Below are 12,670 nucleotides of genomic sequence, written 5' to 3'. Positions count from 1 at the left end.
GGTCTCAGGACCCTCGGGGTCACAGAAAGACCTGGGGTGCCTGAGTGCAGCAGAGCTCCCAGGGATCGGAGCGGGGAAGCCAGCTGCAGAGACGGAGCCAAGGCGCGGGCTCTCAGCTCGGGGTTGTCATAAACTGTGATCTGCGGCCCAGTCGGGCCACTGCTCCTCCAGCAGGGACCCAACAAGCGGCAGAGCCGGGGAGACTCCCCTTCCTCCCCCGGGAGGAGCGGTGCGGGAGCGCACCGCAGGGATCTGCTGGGTTTGGAGACTCCACACGGGGTCAGGTGCCAGAGATAACAAACGCTCGATCACAGGCCGGGTGAGCACGGAGTGCGGCCAGAGACCAGGGAGACGGGAGTGACTGCTTTTCTCTGGGGGCTCACTGAGGAGCGGGGCCCCGAGTTCTCAGCTCCTCCTGGTGGAGATTGGGAGGCCACCATTTTCACCCTGGTCCTCCAAAGCTGTACCAAGAGCTTGCAGGAAACAAAAGCTCCTGAGAGCAAACCGGAGCAGCTTGCTTAGTCCGGACACACAAGGGCGGGGCAATTCAGCCTCCGGCAAAGACATTTGGGAACCACGGCAACAGGCCCCTCCCCCAGAAGATCAGCAGGAACAGCCCCCAAGCCAAGACCAAGTTTACCGAACAAGGAGAACGGGAGAACTCCAGCGCTAGGGGAATACTGCACATAGAATTCATGGCTTTTTTACCATAATTCATTAGTTTTTCAAAGTTAATTTTTTTAACTGTTTTTTTTTTTAGAATTTTTCTTTTTCCCTTTTTCAAACATCTTATCAATCCCTTTTTTAAAAAAAAACATTTTTTATTTTTCATTTTTAGAGTCATATTTTTATCCCTTCATAGTACTTACCCTTATTTTTGGCATATATATGTAAGTTGTTCTCTCTTTAAAATTTTGAGATACCATTTCTTCTAACAGATCAAAATATACCCTAAATCACTAGTGTATGGCTTTGTTCTAGTCTCCTGCCTGATCACATTCTCTCCCTTTTTTTTCTTTTTTTTTCTTTTTTCTTTTTCTTTTTAAATCTTTCTTTTTAAAAACAACTTCTTATCAATTCCTTCTATAAAATCTTTTATACTTTTCATCTTTACATTCATCTGCCATCACTTCATTGTATCAACCCTTATTTTGTACATATATAAGTCTTTCTTCCTTTAAAATTTTAGCAGGCACTTTCTTCTAACAGACCAAAATATGCCCAAAAGCTAGTGTGTGGCACTGATCTATGCACTAGCCTGATCATATTTGATCATATTCTGGGTTTTTTTTGTTTTGTTCTGTTTTTGTTTGTTTTTATCTTTTTCTTTTTCCTTTTTTTTTTTTTCCTCTTCTTCTTTGCCTTTCTTGTCCCCTGGTTTCAGGTCTTTTCTGATTTGTATAGAGTATATTTGCTGGAGACGTTGTTAACCGGTTAGCATTCTGTTCTCTCATTCATCTGTTCTCCTCTACACAAAATGACAAGACGAAGAAAATCACCTCAGCAAAAAGAACAAGAGGTAGTACCGTCTGCCAGGGACCTACTCAATACAGACATTAGTATGATGTCAGACCTAGAGTTCAGAATCATGACTTTAAAGATACTAGCTGGGCTTGAAAAAAGCGTGGAAGTTATTAGAGAAACGCTTTCTGGAGAAATGAAAGAACTAAAATCTAACCAAGTCGAAATCAAAAAGGCTATTAATGAGGTGCAATCAAAAATGGGGGCACTAACTGCTAGGATAAATGAGGCAGAAGAGAGAATCAGCGATATAGAAGACCAAATGATGGAAAATAAAGAGGCTGAGAAAAAGAGAGAGAAACAACTACAGGATCACGAGGGCAGAATTCGAGAGAGAAGCGATATGATAAGACGAAACAACATTAGAATACTTGGGATCCCAGAAGAAGAAGAGAGAGAGGGGCAGAGGTATATTGGAGCAAATAATAGCAGAGCACTCCCCTAATGTGGGGAAGGAAACAGGCATCAAAATCCAGGAGGCACAGAGAACCCCTCTCAAAATCAATAAAAATAGGTCAACACCCCGACATCTAATAGTAAAACTTACGAGTCTCAGAGACAAAGAGAAAATCCTGAAAGCAGCTCGGGAGAAGAGATATGTAACCTACAATGGTAGAAACATTAGATTGGCCACAAACCTATCCACAGAGACCTGGCAGGCCAGAAAGGACTGGCATGATAGCTTCAGAGCACTAAAAGACAAAAATATGCAGCCAAGAATACTATATCCAGCTAGGCTATCATTGAAAATAGAAGGAGAGATAAAAAGCTTCCAGGACAAACAAAAACTAAAGGAATTTGTAAACACAAAACCAGCCCTACAAGAAATATTGAAAGAGGTACTCTAAGCAAAAAGAGACCCTAAAAACAGCATAGATCAGAAAGGTGCACAGACAATATACAGTCACAGTCACCTTACAGGCAATACAATGGCACTAAATTCATACCTTTTAATAGTTACCCTGAATGTAAATGGGCTAAATGCCCCAATCAAAAGACACAGGCTATCAGATTGGATTAAAAAACAAGACCCATCAATCTGCTGTCTGCAAGAGACTCATTTTAGACCCAAAGACACCCCCCACATTGAAAGTGAGGGGGTGGAAAACCATTTACCATGCTAATGGACACCAAAAGAAAGCCGGGGTGGCAATCCTTATATCAGACAAATTAGATTTTAAAACAAAGACTGTAATAAGAGATGAAGAAGGACACTATATCCTACTTAAAGGGTCTATCCAACAAGAACATCTAACAATTGTAAATATCTATGCCCCTAACGTGGGAGCAGCCAATTATATAAGGCAATTAATAACAAAAGCGAAGAAACACATTGACAACAATACAATGATAGTGGGGGACTTTAACACCCCCCTGACTGAAATGGACAGATCATCTAAGCAAAAGATCAACAAGGAAATAAAGACTTTAAATGACACACTGGACCAAATGGACTTCACAGACATATTCAGAACATTCCATCCCAAAGCAACGGAATACACATTCTTCTCTAGTGCCCATGGAACATTCTCCAGAATTGATCACATCCTGGGTCACAAATCAGGTCTCAACTGGTACCAAAAGACTGGGATCATTCCCTGCATGTTTTCCGACCACAAGGCTAGAACTCAACTAGAACTCAATCACAAGAGGAAAGTCGGAAAGAACTCAAATACATGGGGGCTAAAGAGCATCCTACTAAAGAATGAATGGGTCAACTAGGAAATTAAACAAGAATTTTAAAAAATTCATTGAAAGCAATGAAAATGAAAACACAACTGTTCAAAATCTTTGGGATACACCAAAGGCAGTCCTGAGAGGAAAGTATATAGCAATACAAGCCTTTCTCAAGAAACAGGAAAGGTCTCAAATACACAACCTAACTGTACACCTAAAGGAGCTGGAGAAAGAACAGCAAATAAAGCCTAAACCCAGCAGGAGAAGAGAAATAATAAAGATCAGAGCAGAAATCAATGAACTCGAAACCAAAAGAACAGTAGAACAGATCAACGAAACTAGGAGCTGGTTCTTTGAAAGAATTAACAGGATTGATAAACCCCTGGCCAGACTTATCAAAAAGAGAAATGACCCAAATCAACAAAATCATGAATGAAAGAGGAGAGATCACAACCAACACCAAAGAAATACAAACAATTATAAGAACATAATATGAGCAACTCTATCCCAGCAAATTAGCTAACCTGGAAGAAATGGGTGCATTCCTAGAGATGTATCAACTACCAAAATTGAACCAGGAAGAAATAGAAAACCTGAACAGACCTATAACCACTAAGGAAATTGAAGCAGTCATCAAAAATCTCCCAACAAACAAAAGCCCAGGGCCAGATGGCTTCCCAGGGGAATTCTATCAGACATTTCAAGAAGAATTAATACCTATTCTCCTGAAACTGTTCCAAAACATAGAAATGGAAGGAAAACTTCCAAACTCATTTTATGAGGCCACCATTACCTTGATCCCAAAACCAGACAAAGATCCCATCAAAAAGGAGAATTACAGACCAATACCCTGATGAACATGGATGCAAAAATTCTCACCAAAATACTAGCCAATAGGATCCAACAGTACATTAAAAGGATTATTCACCATGACCAAGTGGGATTTATCCCTGGGCTGCGAGGCTGGTTCAACATCCACAAATCAATCAACGTGATACAATACATTAACAAAAGAAAGAAGAATCATATGACCTCTCAATAGATGCAGAAAAAGCATTTGACAAAGTACAGCATCCTTTCTTGATCAAAACTCTTCAGAGTATAGGGATAGAGGGTACATACCTCAATATCATAAAAGCCATCTATGAGAAACCTACAGCGAATATCATTCTCAATGGGGAAAAGCTGAGAGCTTTTCCCCTAAGGTCAGGAACGCGGCAGGGATGTCCACTCTCACCACTGCTATTCAACATAGTATTAGAAGTCCTAGCCACAGCCACCAGACAACAAAAAGAAATCAAAGGCATCCAAATCGGCAAAGAGGAAGTCAAACTCTCACTCTATGCAGATGATATGATACTGTATGTGGAAAACCCAAAAGACTCCCCCCCAAAACTGCTAGAACTCATACAGGAATTCAGTCAAGTAGCAGGATATAAAATCAATGCACAGAAATCAGTGGCATTCCTATACACCAACAACAAGACAGAAAGAGGGACAAATCAAGGAGTCGATCCCATTTACAATTGCACCCAAAACCATAAGATACCTAGGAATAAATTTAACCAAGGAGGCAAAGGATCTGTACTCAGAAAACTATAAAATACTCATGAAAGAAATTGAAGAAGACACAAAGAAATGGAAAAACGTTCCATGCTCATGGATTGGAAGAACAAACATTGTGAAGATGTCAGTGCTACCTAGAGCAATCTACACATTCAATGCAATCCCCATCAAAATACCATCCACTTTTTTCAAAGAAATGGAACAAATAATCCTAAAATTTGTATGGAACCAGAAGAGACCCCGAATAGCCAGAGGAATATTGAAAAAGAAAAAGCAAAGCTGGCAGCATCACAATTCCGGACTTCCAGCTCTATTACAAAGCTGTCATCATCAAGACAGTATGGTACTGGCACAAAAACAGACACATAGATCAATGGAACAGAATCGAGAGCCCAGAAATGGACCCTCAACTCTATGGTCAACTCATCTTTGACAAAGCAGGAAAGAATGTCCAATGGAAAAAAGACAGTCTCTTCAACAAATGGTGTTGGGAAAATTGGACAGCCACATGCAGAAGAATGAAACTGGACCATTTCCTTACACCACACACGAAAATAGACTCCAAATGGTGGAAAGACCTAAACGTGAGACAGGAGTCCATCAAAATCCTAAAGGAGAACACAGGCAGCAACCTCTTCGACCTCAGCCACAGCAACTTCCTCCTAGAAACATCGCCAAAGGCAAGGGAAGCAAGGGCAAAAATGAACTATCGGGGTTTCATCAAGATAAAAAGCTTTTGCACAGCAAAAGAAACAGTCCACAAAACCAAAAGACAACCGACAGAATGGGAGAAAATATTTGCAAAGGACATATCAGATAAAGGGCTAGTATCCAAAATCTATAAAGAACTTATCAAACTCAACACCCAAAGAACAAATAATCCAATCAAGAAATGGGCAGAAGACATGAACAGACATTTTTCCAAAGAAGACATCCAAATGGCCAACAGACACATGAAAAAGTGCTCCACATGGCTCGGCATCAGGGAAATCCTAATCAAAACCTCAATGAGATACTACCTCACACCACTCAGAATGGCTAAAATTAACAAGTCAGGAAACGACAGATGTTGGCCGGGATGCGGAGAAAGGGGAACCCTCCTAAACTGTTGGTGGGAATGCAAGCTGGTGCAGCCACTCTGGAAAACAGTATGGAGGTTCCTCAAACAGTTGAAAATAGAGCTACCATACGATCCAGCAATTGCGCTACTGGGTATTTACCACAAAGATACAAATGTAGGGATCCAAAGGGGTACGTGCACCCTAATGTTTATAGCAGCAATGTCTACAATAGCCAAACTGTGGAAAGAGCCAAGATGTCCATCGACAGATGAATGGATAAAGAAGAAGTGGTATATATACACAATGGAATATTACGCAGCCATCAAAAGAAATGAGATCTTGCCATTTGCAACGACGTGGATGGAACTGGAGGGTGGTATGCTGAGTGAAATAAGTCAATCAGAGAAAGACATGTATCATATGACCTCACTGATATGAGGAATTCTTAATCTCAGGAAACAAACTGAGGGTTGCTGGAGTGGTGAGGGGTGGGAGGGATGGGGTGGCTGGGTGATAGACATTGGGGAGGGTATGTGCTATGGTGAGTTCTGTGAATTGTGCAAGACTGTTGAATCACAGATCTGTTCCTCTGAAACAAATAATGCAACATATGTTAAGAAAAAAGAAAAAGAAGAAGATAGCAGGAGGGGAAAAATGAAGGGGAGTAAATCGGAGGGGGAGACGAACCATGAGAGACGATGGACTCTGAAAAACAAACTGAGGGTTCTAGAGGGGAGGGGGGTGGGGGGATGGGTTAGCCTGGTGATGGGTATTAAAGAGGGCACATTCTGCGTGGAGCACTGGGTGTTATGCACAAACAATGAATCATGGAACACTACATCAAAAAAATATATATATATGGCTCAGGGGCACCTGGGTGGCTCATTGGTTAAGCATCTGACTCTTGATTTCAGCTCAGGTCACCATCTCAGGGTGGTGAGATCAAACCCTGCATCCGGCTCCCGAACTCAGCAGGAAGTCTGCTTGAGATTCTCTCTTTTCCTCTGCCCCGCCTGCCACTGGCACACTCTCTAGATAAATAAATAAAATCTTAAATATATATATATGTATATAAATACAGTTCAGCAGCATTCAGTATATTCACAATGTTGTACAAGCACCATCTCCGTCAATTTCCAAAACATTTTCATCCCCCCAAAGAGACACCCCATACTCACTTAGGCAGTCCCTCATTTCCTCCTTTCCCCCAGCCACTGACAACAGCCTGTCTGCTTTTTGTCTCCATGGATTTCCCTATTCTGGATATTTCATAGAAATGGAATCATATATGATCTTTTTATTTGGAACTGTGTCCAGCCACACAGTTTGCTGAGTACTATTACGGACCAGGCACTAGCCAAGTACTAGAAATAAGTGGGTGGTGAAGACAGACGAGATCTCTGCCTTCACGGGGCTTACGAGACAGCCATTCCTCAAATAAATACAGTTAACTATCTCACTAAATATGTGCAAATGCTGCAGAGTGGAAGATCAGAATCTACGCGGCTGGTACAATGAGGGGGACTGCTCTACTTTGGGGGTTGAAAGAAAGCTTCTCAGAAGTGGCAGTTAAACTGAGTTCTAAGGAATAACTGGGAATAAGCCAGGGGGGAGGAGGGACAAACCTTCTAGGCCAGATTGGACGAGCAAGCATTGGGAAGTCTAAACAGAGGAGTCATGAAACTCGATGTGTTTGTTTTTGTGGGGTTTTTGATTGACTCAAGTCCGTGGCGTAATTCAGGTTCACTCTTTGCATTGTATAGCTCATTGAGTTTTGACAAATGCATAACGACACGAGTTCAGCATTATCGTATCATACAGAACAGTTTAACTGCCCTAAGAGTATACCCTGTGCTCGATCTATTCATCCCTCTCCTGCCCCTTCCAACTGATCTCTTCACTGTCTCCATAGTCTTGCCTTTTCCAGAATAGTCTCGCCTTTTCCAGAATGTTGTATGATTAGAATCAGATAGTATGTAACCTCTCCAGACTGGTTTCTTTCTCTTAGTAATATGTACTTAAGGTTCTCCCATGTTTTTTCATGGTTTGGTATCTTATTCTTTTGTGGGGGGGTTATATGTTATATACATAACAAAAAGTTTGCCATTTTAACCGTTTCTAAGTGTACAATTCAGGAGAATTAAATATATTCACATTGTTGTACAACCATTACCAGCATCTATTTCTCTTTTTTTAAGATTTTATTTATTTATTTGAGAGAGAGTGTGTGTGTGAGTGAGAGAGAGAGAGCAGGGGCAGAGGGGAGGGGCAGAGGCAGAGGGAGAAGCAGACTCCCCACTGGGCTGGGCTCGATCCCAGGACCCTGAGATCATGACCTGAGTCAAAAGCAGACACTTAACTGACTGAGCCACCCAGGTGCCCCCACCACCATCTATTTCCAGAACTTAACTCACTCTTCTTTTTTTTAAGTAGGTTCCAATGTGGAGTTCAAACTCATGACCTAAGTCATGACATCAGGAGCTGAGCTGAGATCAAGAGTCAGACACTTAACCAACAGAGCCACCCAAGCGCGCCATAACTCACTCCTTTTTATTGCTGAGTAATATTTCATCGTATGGCTGTGCCACAGTTTGTTTATCCATTCACTTATTGAGAGATGATTTGTTTTTATTTTTTTTTAAGATTTTATTTATTTTATGCCAGAGAGAGAGAGAAAGGGCACACGAGCAGGGGGAGCGGCAGGCAGAGGAAAAAGCAGGCTCCCCACTGAGCAAGGAGCCCGATGCGGGACTTGATCCCAGGACCCTGGGATCACAACCCCAAGCTGAAGGCAGATGCTTAACCAACTGAGCCACCCAGGCGCCCTGAGAGGTGATTTGTTTTTATTTTTTATTTTTTTTAAGGATTTTATTTATTGACTTGACAGAGAGATAGAGAGCACAAGTAGGCAGAGCGGCAGGCAGGGGGAGAGGGAGAAGCAGGCTCTCCGCCGAGCAGGGAGCCCGACGTGGGGCTGGATCCCAGGACCCCGGGATCATGACCCGAGCCGAAGGCAGACGCTTAACCGACTGAACCACCCCCTCCCCAATTATTTGTTTTTAAATAAGACCACTGGCTGCCATGTGGAGGACTAAGAATGGGGGGGGGAGCAGGGAAGCTGGGGAAATGCTTAATGTTGTCATCCACGCAAGAGATGGTGGTGGCTTCAACCGGCATAATCTCCGTGGAAATGGAGAGAAGTGGACAGATCTGAGAGAGCGAGAAGGGTAGAACTGGCAAGACTTGAGGACGGATTGGAGGAGGGGGTTTAGGAAGAGGGAGGAGTTAGGGATGAGGTCCAGCCTTCCAGCTTGGGTGACTGGGTAGGAAGGGGGTGGCGTCCCTCGCAGAGAAATGAAAAAAGGATAGGATCGGAAGAAAACCACAAGCTCAGCTTTGGAGCTGATGTTTTGAGTTCCAAGTGTCTGCTGGATGTCCAGGTAGAAATGGGAAGTGCCCCATTGGACATACAGGTCTAGAGCTCAGACCTCTTTCCTCTCCCTTACCAAATAATCCAGCTCACTGGCCTTAATTCTATTCCTGAAGAGGCCATGTTTCCTCCAGCCTCAGGACCATGGCGTTGCTGTTCCCTCTGCCTGGAACACTTCCCCTGAGATGCTCTCTACCTAGCTCCTTCTTAACATCCCCATCTCATGTCCATTGTCACCTAATCAGAGAATCCTGCCTCAGAGCCAAGCTAAAGTCAGAGTAAAGAGTGAGCTAGGGATCCACATCAGCCAGGTTTTGCTGCAACAGTGCTCCATAAAAAACAACTTCCAGAAACTCAGTGCTTTCTGAGAAACATTCACTTCTCACCCAGGGGTCTGCGGGTCAGCTGGGGTTCATCGGGGCTCTCCCGGCTGGGCTGGGCTGGGCTCCAGGCTCCTTCACGTGTCTTCTCACTCTGGGTCCAGGCTGCAGAAGACCCCATGGCCTGGGACTCATGTTTCTCATGGCCAACAACAGTTGCTCAAGATGGGTGAATGGAAATACTCAGTGTCTTGGAGCTGGCCTCTTCCATACATACGCCTTTAGCCAAAATAAGTCAAGTGGCTAAGTCCAATATCAACAGAGTATGGAAGTATATTCTTTCCACACTGAGGAGAGCTGGAGGAAGTAAATATTTGCTGAACAATAACACAATCTATGCAGGACCCAACTCTTTTTCCCCCTAGATGGCCATGTTTACTGAGTAATCCCCTCACACTCTTAGAAAATAAGAGTGTGTATACATGAATGAACGAGTGAATGAATGAATGAAGAAATGTACCTTTCAAGGCAGGAAGATTCTCCTTACTCAGTGAGGAACCCGAGGCTCAGAGAAGGGAAGTGATTTGCCCAAGGTCACAGAAACCACCTGTGGTAAGCCCAGCCTGGCTGGCTCCTTAGGCTCAGTTCCCCATACAGAGGGAGTGTGCTATTCTCGGGGTGGGATGGGGGGACAGTCCTAATACCCATCCCGCCCTTTCGCTGAGTCTTGCTTGACAGGCACATAGTCAGGGGGCAAATACACCAGAGGGTCTTGCTGATTCAATCTCAGTTCTCTCTCTGAAGCCAAGGAGGACCTTGATTCATCATTTCCGGGTCCCAAAGCCCTGAATGTTAAATGCGTGCTGAGAGAATGAGTCATCAGCACAATATGATGGCTTTAATTGCTGATTAAGTGTTCCGTGAAATTCTGTGTCCTGCCCCAGCTGTGCCCGCCCCTAAGGTAGAGACAGTCATCTCCATTCTGTGGGGGCCCTGCAGTGTCTGACACAGGGTGGGCCCCACAGTGGAGCTCAAAAACTAGGTATAGGCAAAGGAAAAGTCCGGAAGGACATGGGTCAGATAAATAGCAGGCACCTCTTTTGAAGCGGGATTCCTTAGGACTTTCAACTCTTCTGCCTTATATCTTTATGTAACGTTTGAACAGGTCACAGTGAAAATAAGTTTCTTCTGCAATCAAGAGAGAAAAGAAAAAGAGTCTGGAAATATTTTAAGTTCACACTAGCGTGCAAAAAGTCATCACTTGCTGGTTGGTTGGGAAACTCCTAAAAACTATCTTCCTTCAGAATCCTAATCCCACACGTTGTCAGAAGCCTGTTTTCAGAAACACTGAGTTAATTACCAATCACTCCTCCTGTCAGCGCACCACTGGGTGCCTACCACATGTGGAGGGCTGAGTGAGCCCCCAGGGTGAGTGGTGACAGGCTGGGGAATAGGTGACAGCCGGAGTCAGGAGCTCTGCAGCCATGCCTACCATAAATGCCAATGAGCTCGCCCAGGAGCCAGGCACAGTGCTAAGTGTTCCTCATGGATTAGCACATTTAATCCACGCAACAAGTCAATGTGGTAGGAGCTATTATTAACCTGTTTTACAGCTGTGGAAAGTAAAGTGCAAAGAGGCAAAGGAACTCACCCAAGGTCATATAACAAGCAGATGGTGGAACTGACATTTGATTCCAGAGCCTGTGCTATGAACCACTACCCCACATGGCCTCTCACTAGGAGCCTGCCCAAATTCCACAGGCAGGAAATGGCAGAGTCAGAATCCAAACCAATCAAGGTTCAGTCAGCCCCCTAAAGATGTCTTCTCTTTTTTTATTTTTTAAAGTTCACTTATTTATTTATTTATGTAATCTCTACAGCCAATGTGGGGTTAGAACTCATGACCCTGAGATCAAGAAACCATCCTCCCCCAACTGAGCCAGCCAGGTGCCCCAAAAGATACACTCTTAATTGCTAGGATGGCCTTTCTTCCTTCCACCTTTCCCCATTTCTGGATCCAACGCCAACACACTGGGTGACTTGGGTCACCTCCCTGAGCCTCAGTTTCCACGGCTGGAAACGGGAAGAACATTGCTTACCCCAGCGAGCTGGAGAGGCTTGTGTGAGCAGACAGTTCCTCCTGTGGAATGTGGTAGGCACTCAGTTAAGATAAATCTGTGTTCTTCCTGCTTTCTAGGAGTTCAGTGAAGTTGGCCAAGCAGACACGGGAACAAGCCCATCCCATGAGCTCCATGACCAACGGGTGCATTAGGTGCTCTGGGGCCAGAGGCTGGACACTGGATGAAAAGTCAAGGGTTACTGTGTGTCCAGAAAACTCAGCTGAGGAAAAACTGGAATAAACAAGCCCCAGAAGGAGGGGGGTTTAGTTCGTCATCCTTCCTGTTTTCCCAGCCTGGCCCAGTCCCAAAGCCTCTTCTTAATCTTGTCAGGATTTTGGCCCTTTGCCCCAGGAAGGAGCCGCCAAGAGGCCCACAGTGAGCCAAGTCTTCAAGGAAGTGATATCTTCTGTGGGTCAAGAGAAGGAAAGAGGCTGGGCGCCTGGGTGGCTCAGATGGTTAAGCGTCTGCCCTCGGCTGAGGTCATGATCCCAGGGTCCTGGGATCGAGTCCCGCATCGGGCTCCCTGCTCCTTGGGGGCCTGCCTCTCCCTCTGCCCCTCTCTCTCTCTCTCTGTCTGTCTTTCATGAATAAATAAATAAAATCTTAAAAAAAAAAAAAGAAGGAAAGAGGCTTTCTGGGAGCAAGAAGGCAGGGACAGAACCAGGGGAGGGTCCAGCTGACAGGCTTCTCCTTGAACCCGTGAAGAGACTGAGGCTTAGCATAGACCAAGGTTGATTGGTTTGGGGGGCAGGGTGGGGGCCGGGAGCCAGCTCAGAGTCTTCATTTCACACTACTTACTGCTCACTCCCTTCCAACTGTAGGGCCACCCAGGGAGGGCGAGTCACCTTCACCTCCCTGCCCCCAGCTTTTTCCAGCAACATCTCTCCATTGCTGCATGGGAAACTTCAAAAACACAGGTGCAGGCCTATGGGGACTGGAAGACAAAATGGGAGCTGCAAAGATCTTGGTGGGCTT

The 12,670-nt window shown here is 44.5% G+C and overlaps 1 long non-coding RNA gene across 1 annotated transcript in view; it reads right to left on the bottom strand.

Moving 5' to 3' along the window:
* Nucleotides 1-11,890, bottom strand: part of LOC141370558 (uncharacterized) — a 28,101-nt gene extending 16,211 nt beyond the window's left edge. Inside the window, exon 1 of the long non-coding RNA XR_012374680.1 lies at nucleotides 11,675-11,890. This is a non-coding gene — a long non-coding RNA (uncharacterized lncRNA). The remainder of the gene's footprint in view (nucleotides 1-11,674) is intronic.
* Between the last annotated feature and the right edge of the window lie 780 nt (nucleotides 11,891-12,670).

The sequence above is a fragment of the Callorhinus ursinus genome, unplaced genomic scaffold (assembly GCF_003265705.2).
Source record: "Callorhinus ursinus isolate GAN/ISIS: 27379988/994484 unplaced genomic scaffold, GSC_fseal_2.0 scaffold38, whole genome shotgun sequence".
Classification (NCBI taxonomy): domain Eukaryota; kingdom Metazoa; phylum Chordata; class Mammalia; order Carnivora; family Otariidae; genus Callorhinus; species Callorhinus ursinus.
The sequence above is the reverse complement of the archived record's forward strand: the minus strand, read 5'-3'. Positions and strand labels throughout refer to the sequence as shown.